At 35.8% G+C, this 27,511-nt stretch overlaps 1 protein-coding gene across 1 annotated transcript in view; it reads left to right on the forward strand.

Annotated features, from left to right (window-relative positions):
* The window catches only part of tnr (tenascin R (restrictin, janusin)), a 118,212-nt gene that overhangs the window by 16,521 nt on the left and 74,180 nt on the right, over window positions 1–27,511 (forward strand). Inside the window, 1 exon segment of the mRNA XM_043223811.1 lies at window positions 14,849–14,881. The gene's annotated coding sequence lies outside the window, so the exon portion shown is untranslated.

The raw sequence follows: 27,511 nt of genomic DNA on the forward strand, positions 1-27,511 counted from the left end.
TCACAGATTTTCCCTCTGTGAAGTTGAAGCGAAGATGCATTGTGACGGTTGCACAAAAAATAACGTGCCATCAAGCTTATTCCAGAGCTGATATTACAGGAGGGTTTTTTTCCAGCTGCTTACACACATTTTCAAAACTTTGCCTCCACCAAAAATGCAAACGCAAAATCTCTTGCAAAATGAAACGCTGCATTAAAAATATCACAAACACATTTCAAAAGCAAATACTTGCAAACACCTTTGCCATAATTTCATGTGTTGTGTTTTATGAAATTGAAAACTGAGAATGATGGGCGAGAATTATGGTATGGTTTAGCAGATTTGATGTACAGTTATGATGTTTTGAGTTTCAGGTTTCAGAAATTGTGTGAAAAGTAAAGATTTTGTGTGTAAACAGTTGAAAAAAAAAATGTAACATGGTACAGTATAGTTTTGGCTGTTCACCTATCCAACAAAGTGCTGCATACTAGGAGCATGGCATAAGCGTAGGTGTGAGTATTGTTGGCACCAAGCCTATTTTTGTTAAATGAAGCTTGGAAACTGTAGTAAAAATGCAGTATGAACCTATTTCAGAATATATATTTGCAATGTAGGCATTCGGGAAGCAAAATAAAACAGTGGATTGGGCTACAAATTATGTTTTACATTTTTGGTAGAAACTTTTATCCAAAGCCTGTGTTTTCTGGGAATCAAACCAAAATCACAACTTGGCGTTGTGAGCAGCATACTCTACTGAACAAGAACAAGAAAAACACCATATACTGTGACATTCACACAAATAATTTATATTCAGTGAATCTGACTCAAGCTGAATCATTTAAAGGGGTCATCTGATGCGATTTCAAGTTTTCCTTTCACTTTGGGGTGTTACAAGATGTTAGTGCATAGATGAGATCAGTAAAAGTCGCAAAGACTAAAGTGTATTCTTTGAGGTAAGACTCATCCACAACCCTAAAATGGCCCATTTAAGCACGCCCCCACATCTACATCAGGATTATTTTCATAATGCAGCTCAAATGGTCACGCAAAAAAAGAAGGTGTGGTTTCAGTAACTGCGGGAGTGTTAATGCAGCCATATGAGGAGACGCTGTGTGTTTCTGTGTCAAAGCAAAAGTGCTTTATTTGACCTTCAAGTAGATGCTGTTATAGAAATCACTAAGATTTCTTACAACAGAACAGCACAACCCAGATATTTGAATTTGTGCAATGCACTTTATGGATGACAGTTTTGTTAACCTAGAAGAATACAAAGGGATGTGCAAAGACTATTTCTAAAAAATGGGTCAATTCTGTTTTTGCTCTGACAATATGGTACTTCTGAATCAGCGACTTCAAGTAGCTATGTGTTGTTAAGTATTTGCTATTGACTGTTCAAATGTGAGTTTTGTGCTAATGTGACACAAGCCATTGGAATGAATGGGTTTCAGAGAGCAGAACATTCCATGTCCTGTGTGAAATTGCCCTGTTTAAATGCATGTTATTTATTCAAGGGATTTAAGATAAACATTTTTACAATAAATTATAATAGTAATAATCATAATCATGTTTTTTTAACTATATGGCACAAACTGATAATATTCACTGCTTGGCACAGAATGATTGGTTCACATTGCATACATGCAGAACCTGATTTTCGACATCTTTGTTGACCCTGGAACAACATTGTGACTAACCAATCAGATTTAAAAGAAACCATTTATAGTTTTTGTAAAGTTGTGAGCTTACAATCAGTGTTTAGTGCTTGTACATTAGTATCACTCATCTAAAATATTAAATTAGATTTTATGCATTACTCATGGGTAAGGTTAGGTTTCGGTGTAGAGATATGGTCAAGAACGAGACTCAAGAAAATGTGTTGACCCAGGAACACATCAAACTCAGCAAACTGATGCAGCTGATGAGTTTACTTGCTACATTTAAATGTCTAGTTAACTAGAGCTTTTCAGAGTTCCTATGAAACCCTTCACCTTCCCCAGCTCCACCTGTATAGATATATGGCAGTTCCTTACTTGCATCAGTGATATTCAAATACAAAAACAATATCCAACAGCAGCAGCAGCATAACAGATCTATTTTGCCAAGACAAAATACATTACCACGGTCATATCCATTACCATGGTAAAACCTTCAGAGAGTTATCTTAAAAGAAATATGCAGTAATTTGTGTAGTTTGTAGCAACATTTAGTTTTTGGCATCCATCTTGTGTAGATTAACTGGTTTGTTTTCACTTGCTTCTGACAACCACTTTATAATATATATCAATTATTAGATCTATAACACATCAGAAATGCTCTCAGTGTTAAATCACAACATTAGCCTTATGCTGTTGCACGGCTTGCGCACCGCTTCTATGCGCGGCATGAAACAGGCCTCAAACTGGCCTCGGATCCAACCCTCTGCGGCTTGACTCTGTGGGGGTTGGTGGAGCGTTTGTGTTCAAGGAACTGTGGTGAATGATTAATTGTATAGAGAGCTGTGAAAATCACTTTGTTAATTGTGTGGGAGGCTGAAGGAATGGCGCACAGAGATTTTCTCTTTCAAAAACAGCTTCTACCCGACTGCTTTGCTTTACAGTTTTGCAGCTGTCCATATAAATCCACGTTCTAAAAGCATACTCAGTGTACTCATGAAAAACAATTAGGAATAAGCTACTTGTAATTTCAGCATGTTTGCTGGAAAAAGAATAACGGAACATGTGCATCATAAAACATATTTATCAAGACAGAGAGCATATGAAGAGCACCAACAATTTGTATAGGCACACAATTCATCAAAGACAATTGTTGCAAAGCAATGCTCATAAATTCCTGCACTCTCTTATGTATGCATAGAAATTCTCTCGAGGTAGAGTTATGGCTAGAAAAAGATGCCTAGGAAAAGTGTACCTCTTCAGTTCACAGTACTTCAGTCTTTGACATGAAACAAATAGGTGTCCTTATACAACCATTTATAGCCTGTCCTGAATATAGCTTCTCAGGAAAAAATGTTAACATTGTATCTGTGCGTAAATGCAGTTTGGATGGAGGTGGAAGCTCATTTACTGTGCTGTCCGATAAATGAAATTGCTTACCGACTGTACAGCTAGAATATCACATTTTGTGCACAGATTTAAAACAGGTGTTTGAATACAAGCTTTAAAGCAGACAATACAGCAAAATGAGAAAAAAACTGTGCTACGGCCTAAAAATTTAACATTAGTGACAATAATTGAAAATCTACACGGCGAGGAAAACCTTGAGTCTATTTATGTAAGGATTTGTATTTGATCCACTGTAGATAGGTTGCAACAATGAACGCTTGGGTTTTCTGCAAGCAGCACCAAATACATTGCCAGCTGTGCTGTCCGATTGGAAAATAGATGACTCTTGCAATTATAAAATGCCAAAATGATGCACCACTAAAATCACTGTGGAAAGACAGTGGTTTGAATCAGTGTCATATAGTCAGTGAATCATTTGAAGCCGCAAACAAGTCCTTAATTGACTCCCTCCCTCGTAATGTTCACCATACACACAACGAGCCATGTTGTCAAACTGGTGAATGGATAAGTCTACAGTTTGGTTCAAAAAGATTTGTGAAGCACCACTGAAATCACAAGATATTGGTTTGAATCATATTCCTAAAGTCAGTGAATCATTCAGAGCTGTTAATAAGTTCACAATTGACTCCCTTACTGAACCCTGAGTTACTTTTAAATTGGGTCTGTTTTAAAATGTTCACGTAACGCAGTAAAAGCTGGGCTGTCAAACTGGCGAATTGATGACTCTAATGAACCAGTTCTTTATAAAGAAACCATTGAAGATGCTCATGACAAACTGGTTTGAATATAACCAACTCAGGCAGCGAATCATTCAGAGCTGTTAATGAGTTCATAACGGACTCCCTCAGTTAACCGGAGTAATTTTTCAGTTAGGACAATTTTAAAATGACTACCACTGAACCAGTTCTTTATAATATGTCAGTCAAAAAGATTTGCAAAACACAACTGAAGTCATTTATGAGATAACAGTCATACTCAGGAATTATACTCAGTCAATCAGTGAATTATTCAGAGCAATGATTTAGTTCATAACTGAGTAATTTTCCCATTTTCATAATGTGCACATTTGTTTCGTAAGAGTAATTGTTCATGAAGATGCATATTGGTGTATACTTAAAATATCACATCCTATACTGAATGCCACCTCATTAAAAACTATGCACTAAGTCTGATCTTTACTGAGTGATTACATGATTTAGCAACTTAGAAAGTCTTTTGGCTCAAAAATGTTTCATGTTAGGAGGCATATAGCTCCGTGCTCCGTATAATTTTTTTTTAGTCTGGGGCCCTGAGAAATGCTGACATTTCACTTACACTCCTATACACATACAACAGTTCAAAAAGCTTGTGTTCATTAGCGAAGTAATGAGCACTGAGTTATGATGGAGTTTTAGAATTCACTCCATAAACCCCATAAAGCCAATCTTTGCCAAAGAAAAATACCTCCTTGTCAAAACCAGGAGGAAATATCACAGCCATATTTCACATTTTATTAACATAATTTTGAAGTCGCCCAGGGCTAGATTTGTATTTATACTGCGTGAGCGCCCTGGCTGAATCTCAGCTGAATTAAATTCAGTGCCTCAAAGTAACTGTGACATTTTGGCTGCATAAATATTATCCTCACCCTCATGAACACTGATTAATTACAAGGCCTCCATAAACTAAAAGGCAACAGTTGCTGGTGTGTTTGCTATTTTATTGGCTTTCCTTCAGTTTTTCATTTTTCACAGTCTGTGTTTGTGGTCTCTGAGAACTGCCCAATTAATGTAATGCGCTCAAGTCTTTAATGCCCACTCTATTATAAAGCAGTTAAAGATTCCTTTCCATTCATATTTTCTCTGTGTAACTTCACCTGATCTTTCTGGAGGCTTTTCTTCCATGCATATTTAACTGCATGGGTCTGTACAGTGAGATAGAGTCTGCTTCTTTTTTTAGTGTATCGAATGCCAGTCAGTTTGTTCAAAATCAAACAGATGGAACAGAAACTTCTGCTGTTATTAAACGGAGCCTATAATCATGTCAATCTGATAGAGGTTAAACTATAGAAATTCACACTTAGATGCACAAGTTTAAGAGCAAAGTGGGGTTTAACAAGTCCAAATCTCTCAAAGCTGCTCTCGTAATTCAAGAGTGTAATCTGCTGTCACATTCTGATCATGTCGTGTTACTTCTGCTTCAAAGGCTCAGTGCTGGTGTATATAAAAAGTCAAAGTTGTTTTGTTGATTTCTGTTCTACATTGTCTCAAGAGAACATAATACTTTGTAGAATGTCATAATTTCAATTAAATAAATAGTAGAGCTGTCAAATGTACCTGGGCACAATTAATCATACTTTAACTTAAAGCAAAATGCAATGCCACAGAACATTAAAACATATGCTTATATATATTACTTTTTTATTTTCTTTATAAAAGGTTTCTTTTCTTTGAACTGGATATGCATACATACTGTATATGTGTGTGTGTGTGTGTGTGAGATTAATTTTATGTTTTAATTGACATATTTGTGCTTAATCTGTTTAACATTTTAATTGAATGACAGCCATAGTAATTAGTGCACAAATATATATGTAATTAAGAAAAGGCAGCATTGTTCAATCATCTTATGGAAGGACTGATAACCTAGGTGGTGGTTCTGGAAATAGAATCCCTGAGAGATAAATATGTATGTGTGTGTATAGAAACTAGAGCTTCTTAGTTGATATAGGTGCTTTACAGCAATGATACTGCCGGTCAAGATGACTTTTTCCACAAACCCATACATCTGGGCTCTCATGTCTATTATTCTGACCGTGTCTTTGCCATTGTAAGGATAAGGCAATTGCTAAACCCTATTTAGACAGGCTTCTGAAATCTCATCTGTCCTAAAATCTGCTATTAAGCTGTCAGCTCCCTTAAAAAATGTATGATTATGTGATATCTCTGCACATTGCTGAAAAGCACTGTAGTAAGCCATCTGAATACCCCTTTTAATAGGTAATAATAAACTTTACATCTATAAACTCCATTTGTCACATTAAATGTTTGTCACTGTAGTATATAGGAACAAAATCTGCAGTATCAGTGGCAGCACACATAAGCATATAACTCTAGCACTAGCAAAATGATTTCATTAAACTGATATTTGAGTGTGTTTTTCAGGGTAAACAGAGATTTTAAACATTTTGTGCGTATTATGCCTACATTCATATATTCCAATTTGGGGGCGAACTTTGTGTGCATAATGTGGAATATTAGAATGTGAAATTTTTCATTTATATACGCACATATATGAATATCAAAACAATAATTTCATTCCTCTCATCTCCATCTCAAGTTCAAGCTCATCTCACTCGTCTATTTTTCACTGTGATCCACGGGCACTCTGTATACTCTCATGGTTGGTGCTTTTTCACCTTACAGAGAGTTTGCCAATTAGTGTCAGTGGTATGAAAGTGCTGAACATTGAACTGATGTCAATGAGCGTTCTAACATGAGTGTTTTTATTGTGCAGTTGGGAAAGTGGGAGGCAGATGTTGTGGTATGCACAGCAGAACGGTTCTGACTGTAGGCATTCTAGTGTGGGTGCGATGGAGGCCTTAATGTGTGTCAGGACCAGTAGTTTAAAACCACTTCATTATGACGAGTGTGAGTTCAAGGCAACAGTCGTCATTAAGCGACGTTAACATTGACATCTCTGGCAGAAAGATGATTGTGGTTTTGAAATGTAAGCAGAGCAGCCAATGTTTACGGGGTGTTGAAGATATCTGAGAGGACATCAAACAGCTTACTAAGGTATTCTCTCAGCACCCTGCCAGGGATTCCATCTGGGCCAATACATTTTCATAGGGTGACTTTTTGCAATGTCTGCTTATCTCAGCCACAGACAGCACCTGATCATCATTTGGAGAAGTTGTATTCTTGGCTGAAATATTGTTGGCAGAGAAGTGGCTTTACATCAGGTTAGGAAGGTACAAAATTCAGAATTGAAAATGTGGCTCCCCTTAAGTTTGCGAATTGGAATTTAAAATGGCCAAACCCCAGAGGAACCTGAATTGGAATGACAGGAAGGCGAGTTTACTGAATACAGTTCAAATAAATGCAAAACAGGCAATGCATTCCATCCATCCACCCGTCATTCAAAATGTAGAAAATTCCAAACGGTGGGCAACCCTGGAGGTTTCACAGCTGTCAAAGATCATAGGAATGATTGAAAAGTAGAAGATATTTGATAGCATGTCAACATTGACTTATGAATATTAATTAGGTGATATAGCAGGTAATTGGGTGACAGCCATATTAAAATAATCACATACCGACTGCACATTCGTTCAGCTGACAGATGACGCATGCTCAGTTTTATAGCACTTTTATATGGGCTAACATTTTTTTCCACATTTTAGATGTCTCACTAATCTGACACACGCAATTCAGGTCATGGAACACATTGCTAATGAGCTGATGTGTTAAAAGCTGGTGTGTTAGATAAGAGCATCCAAAATCTGCTTTACTGGAGGGTCTAACACTGCTTTAGCCTCTGCCATATCTACTGGCAGTCAGCGCTTGCTAGGTGGGCTTGGATTTTCTCTGTGTTTGCAGCTACTGGCCTGTCAATAGTTTGCTGAGATGTGTTTTATAAAACTGAGATGGTCATCAAATATAACCTCGAGATTCCTTGCTGAGCTAGCTTGCACAGTTCATCAATAGATCTGTCTGGTGAGATCTGTCTTATTCACATAGTGTCACTAACACTATATTACTTGTTGCACGGTGTTTTATTAACTACAGTATGCGTAACCCAGATACTCTCATTTTAAAGTGTGAAAGAGTTCAATGGAAGCTGTGTCCAGAAAAGGACATGTTCATTTGGAGCAAGGTCGCAAAGGTGACCGGTGAGCACACTTTTCTCTCAAGCTTGGAAATAAAGACTGTGCTCACTGATACTGATTCGTACACAAGGTCAGAAGCATCTGGCGATGACAAAGAGGTCTGGAAAATAAATATACACAGTCCAGCCATCACTATATCGCATTATTGTAGCAGGACCCATTGTTCCTTCCCTGAGTGAATGTCCTAGCCCAAATCTGAATTCAAACCAAGGCTCTCACTGGTACGATCCTTTATCAGGGAAGAGGCTTGTGCAAAATTCACAACTGCAGAACTGGCTTCCTTTCAGTTCAGTAGCTGGACTGTGAACTGAATTGGTTACACCCCACTATGTAGCCAAGATTGATTCCACCTAACATTAAAATGTTTAAATATACTTTTATATAAAAATATTTCCACAGTCAATCTTTAAATTAACCTAGCATGAATTAAATGATTAATGACTGAAGGTGACTATCCCTGATACCAATATTTTTCTCATATTTTTCTATTAACTATAGCCCTTTGACATTACAGTCATTACGTTACTGAGAGTTATCAATTTTAATATTCATTAGACTTAAAAATAAATTTGGTGATTTAATTGAACTTAAAACGCTCTTCACATAAATGTCATATTTACAAGTGCCCTTCGGCAAGTAGGAAATAAGCAGCAACTGAATAAAGTTATCAAACGCTAAATTCTAAGTTAAATATAAATGAATCCTTGAATCTACAAAAGTTATTGATTTCCTCTTTTTTTTTTTTTTTTCTTTGTTTTTTGATTAATAGACATCACAGCAGCTAGGTTATTAAGTTATTTTGGCTGCTCTAAGAGCTGCCGCTGATGAACGCGATACAGATCTGACACATTGTATTTTCTCACAACTCCTTTACCTTTTCTGACCTACTTCGGGTCTTAAAGTCTACTACTGAGATGACGAGTTGAATCAGGTGTATTAGATGAGAGAGACAGTACTGGGCTGCTCCAGAACAGTTTTGAAAGCTGCTGCATTTTAAAGACATGTTCTTAAATGTAATTTATATATAACAAATACTTGCATGTGCAGTTTTAAGGCAGATTAATTGCCTTTAACTGATGAATTAACAACACTGCATGCTCATAGTTATAGACAACAGCATGCCACCACCTTTCTTGCAATTGAAGAGCACATGCTACAAGCTCAGTATAATGGCTCACAGCAAAGGATGATTTGTTTTTATTAACATATGACCTGACGACATCTCATCTGACCGCAGTTCACTGTTTTTCTGCAGAAGCTCTGTCATCACCTGTACCTTTTCCGTGTTCATTTGACTAGCGCCTGACACTGAGGTGAAGTTGAAGTGCACTTCACCCACTTAGTTTTGTCCTAAAGACATTCTGTCTCTAAATAAATGCAGTTTTTGTCAAGAAAAAAAGAAACAGAAGCAGTAGTTTCCCTCAACAAACTCCCAGTTTGCTTGTGTTATTTCTATAGAATATGATTGTTCAGAATATGTGCTTTATAACAATATGTGCTTAATAATGCAGTACTAATAAAAAAACATTGTAATAATAGGCATGCCAATAGGCAACTAGTTAATAGTGAGTATTGGTCCCTGTACTACCCACACTGGTAACAGTATGATTCGTCCACATATATTACAATGGATTATATTTTTAATAGTTATAATGCACATAAAGTCTTATATCTTTAATGTATGTTACTTTACTTTTTTTCTCAAACAGCCATAAGATAAGATATCAGATCAGATAAAGTTGTAATATGACACATTTGGTTTAAACATTTTGTTAATCACATCAGTTTGATTGGTACCCATTAGACAGTTATTGTAATTCTGCAACTGCATGTTGCATACTTTATTTTAATGGTTCCTAAACAGACATACTGAGTATAGGATACTCTGCAAGTACAGTATATGTGAACATTCTACTAATAATTTATATAATGATTTTTTTTTTCAGTTGATAGTATTAGCTAGCTCACATTAGCCTTGATATTAGCCTCAAAGGAAACACTGAAATAACACTCAGCACCTGTCTACAAGATGTTAAGATGTACAGAGGTACTGTCCAGATCTTAAATAAATAAATGTCAAGATATCATGTAGTCCATTATACATGAAGTACATTTAATATAAATAATCACACTCTTATAATCTCAAAAATTTATTTTTTTTTAATAATGTATTATACACTTATTATAATGCATTAAGAATACCCTTGTAATGTATTATAAATGCAGGCTTCATAGGAAGTGTTACCAAACACATTTTGCATTCCCTTTAATTCTATTGACATACAAATTCTGAGCTGCATCATGTTTGCTAAAGCATTCTGTTCAAATTGTTGCACAAAACCCTGCCAGAGAAAAAGAGAAAGTCTGAAAAAAAAAAAAAATCCAGTCAACGGTAAACTTGCCTAATAGGGTAAAAGTGTAGATCTACCAGAATGAGTTTTGTTGACCAATTTGTAGACTGTGATAACAGCTGACACTATAACAGTTTTTTTTTCTTTTTTTTTCCCATGAAAAAGTCTTTTTAAAAGTTTTAAGATGAATTTTACTTTGTTGAGCGAAAAGCTTTCATCTGAAAAAGAGTGTAACACGGTCTTTTTGAGGTACTCATGGGATTCACGCTGTCTGAGGAGTGTAGCAGACGCCTTGCCTCCGACTTTCAAAGGAGAACTGATGCATGTCTCACCCATGATGGGGTACCTTGGGATTATCCTATCAAACATGAATTTGTCGTTTTTGCCATATCCTCTTTGAGCAGAAGAGGTTTTTTAATAAAACTCAGTGTACAAATTCCCTGTTTGGTCTTCTGAGAGGCAGGAAGTATGAAAGCACACTCCTACTGCTCAGCCATCACTAATCAGCAACACACACTATAGGGATTCGAGGGACTGTGGGTCAATGTGTCCGCAAACACATTTGTATAAAACCCTCCTCTTCTTATCTAGCCCAGTTCTCAGCTTTGCAATAAATCACAGCTCTTCTGAAGCAAAACAAAACAACATCCTTCTGCTTCCAAAAGAAATGATAAATAAATAAAACTTCGAAGCTTACTTTGGTGAAGTGGGGATTTAATTTCTAAAGATTGGTTCAGCAGAAAACTCATAACATTAATATGGATCAAAGACCAAGGCTTTGTTTTTCAAATTGACTGAGATTAATGAAGGATGCGGATTTTCTCATTAATTATTTGCGGAAGAGTGGTTTTACTTATTAAATATGTGTTACTGTCAAATTACGGTTTGGGAATTCAGCCATGTCGCTATTACTGATATGACTGTAACTGTGTTCAGAAGCTGCATGTAACTAAACCTTCCTGAGGCGGATGCAACTGTACAGAAAGTGTGTTTGGAATGGCAGAGGATAAGAAACCAACAAAAGAGAAAGATAAGCAAAAACACAAGGGAGACAACAGAAAGTAATAGCTGAGAGAGATGGTTTGCCAACTTCTTGTTCATCTTTTGTTGAAGAACCATTGTTTTTTGTGGCAGACATGACAGTCCTGGTGTGTCTGTAGCAAGATGATGGAAGATTTTGTTTTCCTTTCTTAAACTTTTAAAAAGACTTATTAATTAAAACATGAGGGATATTCAAAGGATTTTAGTCTTGGTCTTCGTATTATTAGTAGTAGTATTATTATTGTTGTTCTTGATGTGACAGCATAATGCTTTCTGTTACACTGTAAAAAAGTAAAAAAATGTTTTTAATGCTACTTTAAAGCGTAAGGTGTATTTTTCAAGAAAGAAATGTTATGTTTATTAGGGCTGTGCTTATTTAATAAACATTAAAAATTGTTATAAAAATTTTATCCATGTGTTTTAGCTGCTTCAGTTCAGTGCTTTGATAATGTTTATTATAATAATGTTATTATATTTATGGTTATAATAATTTCACAATATAATATGACAATTACTGTGTAATATTATTACACTGGTCAAAATGAATATGACAAAACACTTTTTTTTGTCTATAAAGGCATACTTGAGCTTTACTGAAGACAAAAGACAAAAGGTTGAGAAATACTTCTAAATACTTTATTTCTAGCTGGGTTGAATGCTCATTTAACTATTTTGTGAAAAATGTCCTTTATCCTATCTCCATATACAGCAGGGCTGTTGAGCTTGGCATCAATTATACATATGGACGTTAGAGAGAAACAGTGAAGGCCCATTAGATTCTCATAAAGGGTTTCTCTGAACCTTCCTGGCTTATTATACATCAAGCACAATGGGCAGAAAGACATCTAGAGGACAAAGGCACTAGATAAATGATTAAATGAAGTATAAGTGCCATTTCAGACACTGCTTACATGACCTTTAAACAGCTGACATTTCCTGCTTTCCATTTAAGTTAAATAGTCAGCATAGAAAAACAGAGAGAGAGAGAGAGAGAGAGAGAGAGAGAGACAAAGAGCATATTTTGTTTACATTATCACTTAACTGGATCATCAGTATGTCACCAAGAAAGGCCATGTAAAGCTATTCAAAATCCCAGGACCCCATGCTTTGGGGCCCTTTAGGTCCTTGAGCAGTAGTGGGGCGGACAGAGGCAGAAAGTTAGATGAATGGAGTAGGAGCACCCCGATCAATACTGAACCTGGACTGCCCACATTGAAGAGAGAGAGAAGAACTGGGACAGAGTGGTAAATATGAGCTTAACAGATGGAAGCATCTGTGTTTGTTTGAATGAGCTTCTCCTGAGAGTCTTACAACATGCTATAAGCCTGTGCCATAATGACATATTAAATCTGTAGTGAGACAACGTCTGCTGTCAGAGTGAGCATTTCCTCTTACGAGGCAAAAAGTAGATATTGTTACTCATTAAAATCTCATCAGCCAAAATAACAGTATTCAGTTTCCTAGTATAGCTGTTTGCTCTTTGCTGAGAGTGTGTGGTATATGGAGTCATTATCTAAACTAATTAACAGTCTTTTTAAGATCCATCACTTAGATTAAGTACATAGATGAAACCTATACATATGAAAATAAAGAGAGACTTTGAAATGAAGTTAAAAGGTGTAGATATAATGAAATGTTTAAAGAGTCTATGTGTGCAGTAAATTATTAATTCCTTGGAGTGCACAGTGTTATAATAAGACATTCATGTGAGATGTATTTAAGGAGATTGGAGCTCATTGTAACTGAATAACATTCACAAAGACTGTATTTTAGCAATTGGAGGGAGTCAAAACTATTATTTATTTATTATTTATTTGCCAATTATTTTTCTGTATTGAGAAAAAACAACTTAAAGGTATAGTTCTCCCAAAAATGAAAATTAAGCCATATTTTATTCACCCTAGATTTTTTTTGCATATGTTCTGTACCGCAATTCTACACTAACCTCCTCTGTTCTCCTGGCAAGGATGATGATGGTATGGAAATACATGAAAGGATAGGTCCTGTGGATTTATGTTGTTTCATTTGCACCAAATTCTTGCATTCAAAGGTCACATCAATAAGCCTTTATTTTAAGCACATGCACTATTAATCATTCAGCCTCACATCTGTCATCGCAGAGGGCTAATGTGCTGTCTATAGATCTGTCCTGCCTTGAGGGTCACCCTTCACCTTAAAAAGTGTCATTGATTTCTCTACTTTCACACCAATGTCTGCATTTTCTTTTTCAAGGTGTCAAATTATTCAAATACAGTTAAGTGTAATAAAAAGATTCATGATTAAATAAGCAACATCACGAGCCTTCAGTCATAAAACAAGCAGTAGGTGAGATATGGTAAATAACACGTTAATATCGAGTCACTTATATTTAGCATTTTTTATATTTAGTTTTGGTCCAACAACAAATCTAGTTCTAAAAACATACAGCCACGTAGAGTAGCGATGTTTTGAATTAATTTGATAAATGAATGGTTCAATGACTCACACATAAAGACATTTGTTTAGTTCCTGAATAAATCAACTTGTTTGAGTGAATTGGCTGAATGAATGACTCAGTGATTCACTGATAAAGACGGTATTTTGTCGCCACCTACTGGTGCGACGTGTAGACTACAGAACAAGTAATTGAAATCCTCATCACTAATGGATTGCGCATTATTAATAAAAATGATAACATCTTTATCTGCATGAAAAATTAATTATTCATACTGTCGGTTAATCAATACATAAGCAATTATTATCTTTGGCTAATGAGCGGATTACACAGGTCATAGAGTGATTTATTGTAGAATAAGCATTTCAAATAAATCATCAGCGGCACATTCATTTGACAGTTGCCAAGGTTTTTTTCGGCTGTATAAAATGATGGAGCCACGTAAACCTGCATATGGTTGTTCTATGTCTTTTGTAATCTTCACTTAACTATACTGTGCTTTTCGCACAAATGCATGTTGTTTACCAATAATATATTCAGCTGTTGAATGAAGGATGGTTTTGCACTCTGCTTATGAAATGAAAGACATTGTCTATTAGGTACAGAACAACCTCTGGTCATTTCTTTCTCAAAAGAAGCATTTATAAGCAGAACAAAAATAGTGCCTAATTATGTGTTCTTCAGCAAACTACAGAGACTTTGTCTAACTATGAAAGCATTTCCTAAGACTGCAAGCACAAAGAGGATTTGCGACTAGATGTAATGCTTTTCTATTCTATTCATTTCTGTTTTTAACATGCCCACATTTTATATAACCAACGTGCAAGTGTTATTATGCTTTTATGACCCTTTTAACCAAAGGACCGGCCTCTTTAAAGCAAACGACACAGAGCATCAAATGGTGGTTTGGGGGCGTCTGGTAGAGCTTAACATTTATCTTCCACCGTTTAGATATTGGTTACAGTACAGTTCATGCTGTGCATGCTATGAATTATGAAAAAAAACTGTATTGTAATGTAACTTGCTTTTAAAATGCTGATTTTCATTAAATCATTACGTTAGTTGCTTGGTGAAAGTAAATGTGCTACTTTTCTCTGTCTTTTTTTTTCAGAACACTATTGGCAACTTTACAGAACATCAAAAGGTAAGAGACAGATGTTCAGTGTTTTCAAATTCTGCTTTTTGTTGTTGTTTTAATGCAAAATTAAATTCATCCATCCAATCCAATATGGTTTGCCTATACAAATATCAAATAACAAAAATAAAAACAGTTGCCTAACTTTGCATTTATAAAGTATTTATTAACATATAATCCAAGTTGATGGTTGAGGAAAAGGAAAATTTGAATGTTCAACACAGTGTGCAGCACTTCCTTTTCAGTCTAACAAAAGCAACACACCGCCTTGTGTTAAAAGGTTGAGCAGGGAAAATCTTTATCACTGTCAAACCTTCATTGTAATGTACTGTTTTTGTTTAGTCCTCAAACAAAAACAATGTTGCATGCAAATGGCAGCATAAAGTGTAACAAAATAGCATTTCAATCCATTTAATTGCTGATTTTGCTTCACACAGAGAAAATTGTGGTCTCTAAGTACCTACCCAGGAGCTAAATCAATGCAAAGACATCACTCAACTGCGAAGCTCACTCTCTCCTCCTTCCTAAAAAAAATATTTAAAATACCTCTGTATTTGAAAGATGTACATAAAGACAATTCAGGTAAAAAAAAAAAATACACCTTATTCTGGTCACCCCTAATCCCAGTCACACTTAAAGTAACACCCCTTGCAAAATAAACGTCATCAGTGGCCCACGCTAGAGAAAACAATAGCAGGCTGTGTCTGATAACAGATAGAGAGGAAGTGTAAATAAACCACACTGTGCATGAAATCAATGGAGTCCAATGCTTTTTCTAAGTCCTGCTAATGCACTCAGCCTCATAAAGGATCTTTATTAGGCCCACACTGGGGTGCTTTGTCAGGTTTTGATAATGTCTCGGGGACACCAATGACTGTTATATCTCTGCTGGTAAAGAGCAGGGCCCAGGTGAAAAATGAAATGGAAAATTAGTGCCTGTCCGCAAAGACAAATTATAGAGGCTGGTTATTTCACATAGACAAGGTTCACACAGAGTATATCTTCTGTCAAAAGATTTTTGAAAACTCTTATGTATAAAAGCTTGTTTCTGCCACAGAGTTATATATATATATATATATATATATATATATATATATATATATATATATATATATATATATATAAAATTGATAAAGTAATTTCTTTATTTCTCTTTTTTTATTATTTATTTTATTTATTTATATATTTTTATTCAGCAAACAAAAAAAAACTAATCTGTGAGATTCAAACTGAAACAATCTTAATTTCGAGATTTAACCTCAGTAGTTTATGAGAAAAGGTATTATTTAGTTATTCAATTTCTTACTTATTGGCAAAAAAAATAAAACTTAGTGTTCAAACTAAATTAATAATGTTTCTATTTAAATCTATAGGAATCACTTAAAAACAATTGAGATGTGACTCAGCACAGACACTGTATTCTGCTTTGGTGTGAATATAGCCACACACAGCTAGACCTTCTCCCTCCAAGATGAGAATGGATGGATTCAAGGTCCGGAGTTCAATTCACAGAAAGGCTTTTGTAGTTAAAAGGCCAGGCCATTATAGTGCAGCATGGCCTTTTTCAAAAGCATTTGGCAGAAAGTGGATTAAGTTATTGATTGTAGAAAATGTCACAGCATAAATATTTGTGTTTTAATGCAGTACAGTGCAATCAGTGTTGACTTTTCTCAATGAGTTTTTCATTTCGGCACTACAGCTGGAGCGAGCTGGAAACTGTTGCCACAATTCATGCTCTTTTCAAATAAGGGCTTATGTGTTTAGCATTGCTGAATGATTAGCATGCAAAATGAAATGAATTGCTTTCATTGATTGAGTTTCACACTGTTATTAACAGCAATGAAGACAGACAAGAGGCCATGGATGACTTGGCTCTTTGTGGCGGAAAGCGTTGACGTTAAAACATATATCTCACGGGATCTCACTTAACCTTTCTTTTTCGCAGTTTAAACGTGATAAATGACTACATTAAATGAAAGTGAAACATTTTATTATACTTGACAGCTGTGGAGTACCTTGGGTTTCAGGTCTTTTCTTTTATGTGAAATTCGACTGACTTTATTGATCGACTTTATTGTCTGATATTATGTGTTTCAAATTGTTAGATTTTTTAATTGCCATCTTTAAAACTTACTTTACCTCAAACTTTTAAACTATGTTATATATATATACGTATACTGTATATATATTTATTTATTTTATTTTTTTCTCTTGAGGCAAGATCCTCGGAGATCCTTTGTAGGAAGTTTGGAGGCCATTATGTCACCAGGACAAAAGGGGAAAGATGCCATTTTAATTAAAGTTGGCAGATTTACCATCCACATAGGGTTTAAAACATCGCCCGTCTGTGCAGATCGAGGCCGAAGTACCAGCGATAAAAATGATTTATGCTAGCCAGGCCAGCGGAGAGATTTCTCTAAGGAATTGGTGGAGGAATTAGCACAGGCATTGGAAGGCTGTACTGTAATGAGGAGGAATGACATTAGATTCATACCCTTAAAAAACGAATGGTGCAGTTGGGCCAAACAATCAGTTACTCTGCCTCTACACAGGCCCAACTCTTACCTTGAGACTTATTTTCATCCTGGGATTAAAAGACAAATGATAGTAGATCTGGAAAGGAAAATGTAAGATCCCAGATTTTCATTAGGCTGCTTAATTAGTTTCTCACTAGTTTAAACCAGTTATCTTTAAAGACTATGAGTGACAATCAATGAGAAAATTAATTAAACTACAAGACTCATGCTGATTAAAGAATCAAATTAATTGTGTATATCTGCTTATACTGTTAACTAAAACATTTTTTTTTAAATGCAGTAATTGAAATCTTTTTCAGTAATTGCAGGTCCAGAATAGTATGTAATACATAATAGTTCATTTGCCGTCAATAGTTCAATCAAAATTTTATAAAGCGATGAGAATACTTTTTGTACGCTAAGAAAATAAAAATAATGACTTTATTCAACAATTTGCCTCCTATGTGTCTCCTCCACATCACCGTAGCACCATTTTAGATAGTATCCACTCTCTAAACTGCGTCCACTTTTCTGTGTCAGCCTCAACCGATATGTTTTCTATGTTTATTTACGCTTTAATTTGAATGAAAACTGCATTTTCTATCTACTATAGCTAATAGAAATTGAGTTTTTTGACAATGTCTTCAATACTTAACTGTGTTATTTACTTGGCAGAGAGTAGCAAGCCTCTGAGTTGAATGAGTGATTCAATGACTGTTTTTTGAAGGAATACACATTTTTTAATTAATTGGTTGAATAACTAATTCAAATAAAGAGTCACTCGGTGTAACAATGTAACCTGCAGAAATAAGAGTCTCTTGCAAATGCCCTACTAAAAAGCTTTTTGTTTGATTCTGTTATAGAAACTGACATTGTTAAAAAAAATTAACACATTACACTGACAGCCCTAATATACTGTAGATACTATAGGAATGGCAAGTCAATGATCCGTTCCCCGGTACACAGTACCAGTGCTCAATAAAATTATAATTCCATTTCCAAGATATACTGTTTAAAATTCAATAAAACATTTATAAGTCTTCATCTAGTACAGATCATTACTTTTGTGGCTGTAGGATCTGCAGCTCTCTGTTATAATAGAGAGACAGCCTAAATCCCTTAATTATAATCCTGATCTTCCAATCGCACATCCTTAGTTAGTATGCTTTCAGCCAAGAAAAATTCTGTGCACAAAGAATCCAAAACACTTGGACTGGTTCCCTTAAGCTCACATCTTTGCATGTTTACAGAGAAAGAGTACCAAAAAAAATGAGAGTTTGCTTTGTTGATATAACCACTTTGACCTCAGTACAGTTAAGTGTCAAAGACTAGCTCTCATAGCACTCAGCTGTTTGTAATGGTCTCAAAAGCTTCGTTTCTATACTTAGACAGCCAGTTTTGAGAAAGAAAGGCAAATGTTTGAAGCATTTATGTGTGCAAAGGGTCTGCAAAGACTCCAGGCACCAGATGCTGGAGACATGAAAGCGGGACCTTCAAAAACGTTACACTCCCTTTGTTTCCCCGCCTCAAACAGCTCATTCTGGTGAGAGTACCTCTTTCTCATGAAACGAAGCTGAATTGATTCTGTGAAAAGATAATCATATTATTTCTCTCCCCTATGGAGAGACAAGACGATTGCATCTCTGGCATGGTGTTGTCTGTCAGCATTGGAATTTTTAATTAGCACCTGGAAGCTTATATTTTATGCCTCCCCATGGCACATTTGAGAGGAGGCCATTCAAAAACTGTTCATGTAACCATTTGGAGCATCAATACTGTCTCGACACAAGCGAGTGTTGGGAGGATGCAAAGGGAGAGATGGAAAAACATTGCTGTATTTGTGAATAGAGGTGGGCAGTGGGTTACTAGGTTAACTAAGGTAAGCACTTCACATTTACATATTCAGCCTCAGCATTATATTATGAATCATGTATTTTTTAAAGGATTTTCTGGAGGATGTTTTCTAAATAGTATTTTATAGGTAAAAAACAGCAGTGGTTCTCAACTGGTGGGGGAAAAAATAGGGTTGCTTCCTAACCGTTAGTCGGCCAGAAGAGGTTTGTTGTCTAAAAATGTATTATTAATTTAATCGCAGAAAAAAATTAAATAACAGGCAAAGTCACGCAGTCTGTGATGGACAGATTGTTAGTGGCTGGTCTTTGTGGTTAGAAAGTACATTAGACGGGACATCCAAACGCCCGCCCATCAGTCATCCACCTCAAATATGACTTTAATATGATCTTAAATCAACTTTACATGGCTGCTCAATATGTGAACTCCGGAACGTTTTTATTATGCTGTTATAGGTATGCATTGTGGCGGTTCAGAATTTAAATATCCATGGATTTTCGCAAAATTTAAGGCTCTGTCATGTTGGAAATATGCCCTACACCAAATTCAACCCTAATCCAATTCAATTAAACAGAACATATTTTCTGATTATGTATATAACATGCATACAGGTGTGTCCACTACTGCAGAGAATGGAAGTAAGTACCACCGAATTCATCTCCACTAAATTAAACCAAAAAGAAGTTTATCAACACATTTTTAAAATGTGAATCCAACCTTTTTACCTTTTTCCCTGGCACATTCGTAATCATTGCTTTTGCCAGCGTGCCATGGCAGGCTTCATGCATGTGCTTGAGAGCTTATTAGGCTATAGGCAATTAAATATATTCACTCATTATAATGATTTAAATGGTTTATTAATAAATGTGCGATTAGTCGACAAATGCTTAAAATGAACACCAGTCAAGCAGAATAGCTGAGGGCAGTCTGAGAAAAACTCACAATGTATATACAATATATATGTATATTTTGCAATTGCAATATTTAGTTTTTTTTTAATTACTATTAAATAAATGCTGATTCTGTAAGAAGCCTGCTTTAAAAAACATTTAGCCAATCCCAAAATGTATATAGTAAAATTTAGTAAATGAAAATTTTACGAAACACAAAGCAATACAGAGCAACACTAGAAAAAGTCAAAGCAAAAAAAGCCCTGGAGACTGTGGCTGGTGTGATGTACTCATGCAGCATACATCTTTACAGCCATAGTTAAAACACTCCACCCTGCATGTTTATTAGTGCTCAGGCATGCACAACAGTGAATGTTGAAGTTATTCACCCCGAGAGTGATGGGAGCTTCCGCCACTCCGCGCAGCATGGACAGCTGGGGTCAGTTTAATTGCGAATGGGTCAAGCAATAATGAAAGCCTTTCCCCCCGCGAACAACCACAGGGCAGCGGCACAGACAGGTCCACACAAAATACTGCCGAAAGTTTGTCCGGCTAAATCGCTATTGCTTATTTTTCAACCTGTCACGGAAGTGCATGGATATTAACGACAAATAGGTCTAGCAAAGCGTTATCTAAACAACTCTCCGATTCAAGCATGCTTGTGAGTCTCTTTTGTTAATTACTAATTGCCAGGATTAGATCTGAGATCCATTGCCTCATGCATTTTAAATGAGGTGAGTCTCAATGATTTCTTATTAGTGCCTCCGCACAAACACTGCCTTCACGACGTATTGAGCTCCGCCAAGTATACAGCAAGACATAGCAGGTTGCTCTTCCTGGGATCTTTTAATGAATATAATAAAGTACATTCTTTCCTATAGAGCTGGACTCTGATATGCTGAGTCACCTTGTTTGTGAGGCTTAAACACGTTCACTTCACTTTTCCTTGTGGCACATTCTCCAAAGGAATGAATACAGCATATTGAGGCTTTGTTGGCCTCATTTACGGATAAATAAATTTTTTATTCAAGCAGAGGAGTGACCTTGTAAAAGAGCCGACACAGATATACATCATCACACTTACCGAACACTGAATGCGACCTGGTTGAATGTAATGCATTCTGTTCAACACGCTGTCATGCTCACCGGGAAACAGACATTAAGAGGAAAAAGGAGACCTAAATATTTAAACAAAGGAGGTCAAAGGATACAGTGAAAGCATCAGCTTGTTTAAAAAAAATGCGATGCAGACTGAGTGGATGCACAGATGTGTTGGATGCGTCATCACAGTGGAAAAGTCTTAGCTTTTGAATATTAATTAGGTTAAGGCTCTAAAAATTGTAAACATTTTGATGAATATATGATGTATTAATCAAAGCCCGCAGCGCAGTATTTGCTCATTTCCAAGTCAGAAAATGTCCAAATCAATAGAAAATTGAGTTGCTATTTTTCAACGTACCACAAAGTTTTCATTTCTCAGGAATTTGAGGGAGTCATTTTTCTTTGCTGATCAAATCAAATGCTCAAATCTTCATTCGTCTGCCACTGTTGGTCCCAGGATTTCGTAGCTCAGTGGATAAATGGATCAGTCTGAATGTTAAGTAGCATTTTTGATTCCAGTACACAGGGTTCTGGTCTCTAATGTGCACCAATAAAACATTTTATTTTAGGAAATCAAAATTGCAGTTCTGCAGGAATAAGTAGGTCACATTTCTTATTATAATATTTTAGATTATAAGCCGATGTGTTTTTGTTTAATTGCATGTACAGTATTACATGTAACGTAAAATGTAATGCTAATACACTGTAGTTCTGCTTTCTGTCTTCATTACAGTACAAAAAGCATCTATCATTCCAGCTTGCTTTAGCCCCTTTGAAGATAAACGAAGAAGAAATTTTTAACACATTCCTCTTCGGCAAAGAACCCTCACATCCTCCACATTATATTCCCACCCACCTGGAAATTAATTGGTAGTCTCTGAGATGGAAAGAGAGTGAAATTCAAGCTCCATCTGCTTGTTCCTGCTGCCATACATGCCACACATTAATTCTACACATCTCTTGCTGAGCTAAAATAATATCCCGATTCATTTAAAAATGAGCACAAAAGAAAAGGAGCTTCAAAATTATATTTGCTTCAGATATAAACCACACTCTTATAAAGGTTGGAAACTGACAATACTTATTTGTCTAAATATCAAAACCAAATGTTCATTTTCACTAACTGTTCTAGCACATGCGTCCTTTATTAGAAGTGGAAGAATTTTTAAATAAATATTCTACTTTTACTTATTCAGTAGTTTCACTGAATATATACAGACACTCAATTTTTCAATGAATGACTCATGTAGTCTGATTTATTGAATCATTTGCCGAATAAACATACCATCTAAACGGTGATTGCTGAATAACTGATTGTTTTGAAATGGTTCTTTTTAGTGAATCAAAAACATGCAGCACCATCAGTGTAGTCTGATTTTTTCAATCATTTGTCCAATTAAAATCTGCTTTTATTTTTGTTTTATATTTTTTTCGAACACAAAAAACTGTATAAGACCTAATTGAATGTGTTACCATTTTTTGCTGAAGTTAATTGTTAGACTTCGCTTACTGTACGTCAACTTATGATGCCTCAATGGAAATACTTGACTCATTAAGAATAATCCAAAAAAGGAGCATTAATTCTGGCTAGATAACAATTTACAAAAGTTACCTCTCTCACATAAAAAAAAGGAAAAAGAACGAAAAAAAGCAGACGACCATGTAAAACAAGGACTTTTGCAACAGCCTTTGCCAGCTGGTAACCCTAATATGACTAGCATACTTTCTCGCCTGCAGCAAGTCATTTATGTCTACTGGGCGAATGTTTAGTTACCTAATTAATATTTCATATTTCATACCCTGGGTAGATAGCATATCAAAGCCAACCCATGTTTTTGATAAGAAAGTGCCAGTCAGTGCATAGAAATCCACTAATGATCATTTTCCTTGTGAACAATACTAAAATATATAAATTCATGCAGCACTATTGCATTGATGCGGAAATCCCATTTCTACCCACGAGAAGATGAAGTTTCACCTATCCAGCACTGAGTTCATTGCACATTCCTTTTATTTTAGATTCACTACCTCACTAGATGGAGAGGAAGCATCCAAGACGTTTAACAGAACCTCCATTTATTACATAACTATGCATTTATATACCACATTACCCGAGGGATGACTTTAAAAAAGAATTGGCTGTTCCTTACAGACAGTATATTGGGCGAGCATTGCATGTTGTGTCTGAAAAAGAAGCAGAGCTTGGGTGCAGGGTACATTACATCAATCATGCTAATCCTCCTGTTCCGAATCAGAGAGCCAGCTAAGCCAGAGGGAAGCAGTTGAAGTTCTAGAATCGCTCTTTGGAAGACAAGCCTGTAATTTGATAAAAAGTGCAGGAAGGGTGAAAAGGGATCTGAGAATGAGCCGTGCGCCATATCATTTCTGTGATGAAAATTGTGATGTTAACGCCGCCCGTAAATAACGACCGCAGATGGCTACTCCTCTGGTGTTTGCGTAGAGGTTGTGGCACAATTCTCAGTGTTCTGAGGTGAATACTGATTTTAAAAGGGTGTGATTTTTGTTGGCAGAATATGATCAAAATTCATTTATTCTCAGAACTGGGCCATTGGCTATACCTGTCCTTACGTAAATAGATTTCATAATCTCTACAGCACAGGAGCACAAACTATTAATGAAACCACCTTGTGTGTGTTCCAAACAAAAGAGAAATACCACAATAAGTACAAATTATCCCAAGGCAAGGTTTCTTTATTACTACGTTGTTCTCAAAACAGTGATAATAAAAAACGGCAAACAGAACAAAATGTTCAAATGTGTGCAGCATTGCAGTGCATTTCCCTTCACTAGTTTATTAGATTCAGTCAGTACACATTTTCCGGATCATTCCTCAGTGAGACTTAACCTAAGTTGAAAAATAAGAAACCCTTAAGGAAACGTTAGTATTAACGCATTCCCCTTTAAATCACCTAGAACATTATTACATGGCCCAGGCACCAGACCATAGGTAGATGTGCTTGGCAGAACTAAGTTTGGCTTTCTAATTACTCCTAATAGGAGGCCTCTATCGATTCTGTGAGCGGGCATTGATTGGTTGGATTTTAAAAAGGCATGTGTCTAGACTCCCCCTCCGAATGCCTCAGAGGCTGAAGCGGACAACCCCTGCTGCGCACTCTTACCCTCTAAAGCAAAGACAGGGAGTCATCGATTGCCAGGAAAACAATGTGCGTACGTGCACATCTAGATGGCAGCCAATATTGGCTAAGTGTTTGTTTTTATCTGGTGCAATCACAGGAACTTCCACCTTATAAAACGTGGTGACTAAAGACCAGCAGATAGAGTTGTTTGACTGGCCTACTGGTTTAAAAGGGGTCATCGGATGCAAAATTCACTTACATGTTGTTTGAACGTAAATGTGTATTGGAAGTGTGTGTGTGTGTACACAAATCCACCCAATTTCTTTCTTTTTTTTTTTAAAATCCCTCTTTTTTCCTGTCGCACTGCAAAAACAATTTAGTTTAGATTTTTTTGTCTTGTTTTCAGCCAAAATATCTAAAAATACTTCAATCAAGAAGGATTGTCTAGATCAAAATGAAGTGCTTTTTGCTTGAAACAAGCAAAATAATCTGCCTATTGCCAATCAGTCATTTCGTTCATTTTAGCAAAACATAATTAAAATGTTATGTGTCACTTGCCTAACATATCTATTACTTATACAAACGTTGTTCACACTACAAACAGTGCAAGACTAGTGATATGAGAAACAGGAGATATTAATTCATTGTTTACCTGGCTTATTAGCTCACCTCTTATCTGACAAGTCTTAGGGTTTGAGTCTTTCGTTCATTGCATGACAGCCCCATAAGCTTTAACTAATACATTACGAGCCGGAAAGAGAATTGATTAGTTCATTTTGAAGTTTAGAAATGTTCGAATTTCTGTCATGATGATTCTTTTCCTTTGACACTGAATGTGCTAACAAAGATAAAAATAAGTTGGTTGTTATTATTATTATTATTATTTTTATTAAAGTGTCTTTCCACCTCATACTACATTGGTTAAAGCTTATGGGACTATCACATGATGAACGAACAACTCAAACCCGAAGACTCGAAACAGGTCCTATTGGATGTTGTGTATGCGTGACTGAACAAATCACACCCAGAGACGACTCGTTCTTCGGGAGTCACATTAAAGATTCATTCAAAATAAACAAATTGTTCAAGAATGACCCATCAATACAGTCTGCCATTGTATCGACTCTGGTGCAGGGTAAGGCAATATGTCTTTGTTTAAGCATTTGAGGCATTTTGTTGTTGAATGTAATATAGCAGTAGTCATTTATTCCCGACATCTGAGCCACTGAAGAAGCAGAGGATTACTGTGACTTTAGTTTTTGAAGGGAATGCACCCCCAATCTAAATGCATTTATGTTCCCAGGAATAATTTGTGATCAGGTAAAAGGGTTTTTTATGAATCTTTGCAAATTCTTAACGCCTTTTCTAATAACATGCTAGTTAGCCAGTTTTACAGCTGAAGTTCAGTCTGCTTGTCACTTTACAAAAGGGAGGGGCGGGGTCAGCAGAACTCATTAGCATTAAAGCAACATGGACTGGAAGAGAGTGCTGAAAAGTTGATTTTGACAGAGAAAAAGAGTTTCTAACATTTAGAAATATTTAACCAAAGTATTTTCAGACTTTTCATTAATACCCTAAAGCATACATTTGTGGGAAACGGGCATCCGGGCACCTGTTGATAAGTAAAAATCCCATAATATAAAATCTGCATAAAAGGATAGTCCACCCAAAAATGAAAATTTTGTTATCTTTCACTCACCTTATTTGACATACCTCCTACTTTGGAATAGAAAATAATATATGTCGAATAACTGAAGAGTTTTGGTTTCCTACGACTGGAATGGAAGTCAATGTGAACATTTGGTTTGGTTACCGACATTCTTTAAAATGGAGTAAATAATGACAGAATTTTCATTTCTAGGTATATGTATTGTTTAAATGTTCTTTACAGTTAATTGAATGAATTAAATGAATATATCAAAATGACAGCTCAGTTTTTTTCCCTGGATTGAACTTTACTACCACTTTGAGCTCTGACTCTCAAGACAGAACAAGTACAATCACAATATACTGCTAACAATGCAATAAGTATTCACTGTCAGTTCTAGCTGTTATTGCCTCGGGAGGAGAAGGTGATGTGCAAAGCGGTGATGGCATGATGTAATACAGGATCAGTCCCATTGCAATCGAAGTGGATTTAAACCACGGCAAACAGAAAGGCTGAGGGGCACTACTCAGAGTTACTAAACATCAATGAACTGCAAGAACAAAATGAGGCAGAGATAGACATGGGGAATGATAGAAGAGAAATCAATATACCAGTTCTGAATACCTGGACATGTTCAACAAATTTAACAAGCAAACTCATTAATCTGATATTTAGTCTTTCATAATTTTCCTATACAGCTTAGTTGCCAGGTTCACCCAAATTTTTTGTCATCACTTGCTATTATGTTTTCTGTACAACTACCTTTCTTTTGTTGAACACAACAGTCTTGAAGAATACCCATTAGCATGCTGCTGCATCCGAAGTGAATGGTGGTCAGTGGATTTCAAGCAACAATAATATATGCACCACAGAGAATATAAGCACCACAGTGGTCCATATGACTCATGCACTGTATTCCAAAGCATATGCAGCCGCATGTGAAACCTATAGCACTTGAGTCTTAAGTCACTTAAGTATTTGTAGCAATAGCCAAAAATACATTGCATGGGTCAAATGATAGATTTTAGTTTTTTATGCCAACAAACATTAGGACATTAAGGAAAGAATATGGTCTATAATATGCATTGCTAAGAACTTAATTTGGATAACTTTAAAGTTGAGTTTCTCAGTGTTTGGATTTTTTTTTGGCATACTCAGATTCCAGATTTTTGAATGGTTGTGTCTCTGCAAAATGGAAAGCTTATTTTTTTTAATCTTTCAGATGATTTATACATATCAGCTGAAAACACTTACGTTTTACCTTTCATTATATGAAAAATAGCAACTTGGACATTCTGCTATATATAAAAAAACTTGTGTTCATTGGTAGAAAAAGTTATTCAGGTTTCAAAGGACAGTAGTATTATTGTATTTTTATTTAGTGAGTTACTATTATAGTTTATATTTTCCGTTTTGAAATGCCATTTTATTTAATGTTGTTTTTTTGTCATTTTTATTACTATTAGTATTATTTTTCTTTGTTTATTTATTATTAGTTTGCTTTTAGTTTTAATATGTCTATATAGTTTTGAACC

Source organism: Puntigrus tetrazona, chromosome 2 (genome assembly GCF_018831695.1).
Source record: "Puntigrus tetrazona isolate hp1 chromosome 2, ASM1883169v1, whole genome shotgun sequence".
Lineage (NCBI taxonomy): Eukaryota > Metazoa > Chordata > Actinopteri > Cypriniformes > Cyprinidae > Puntigrus > Puntigrus tetrazona.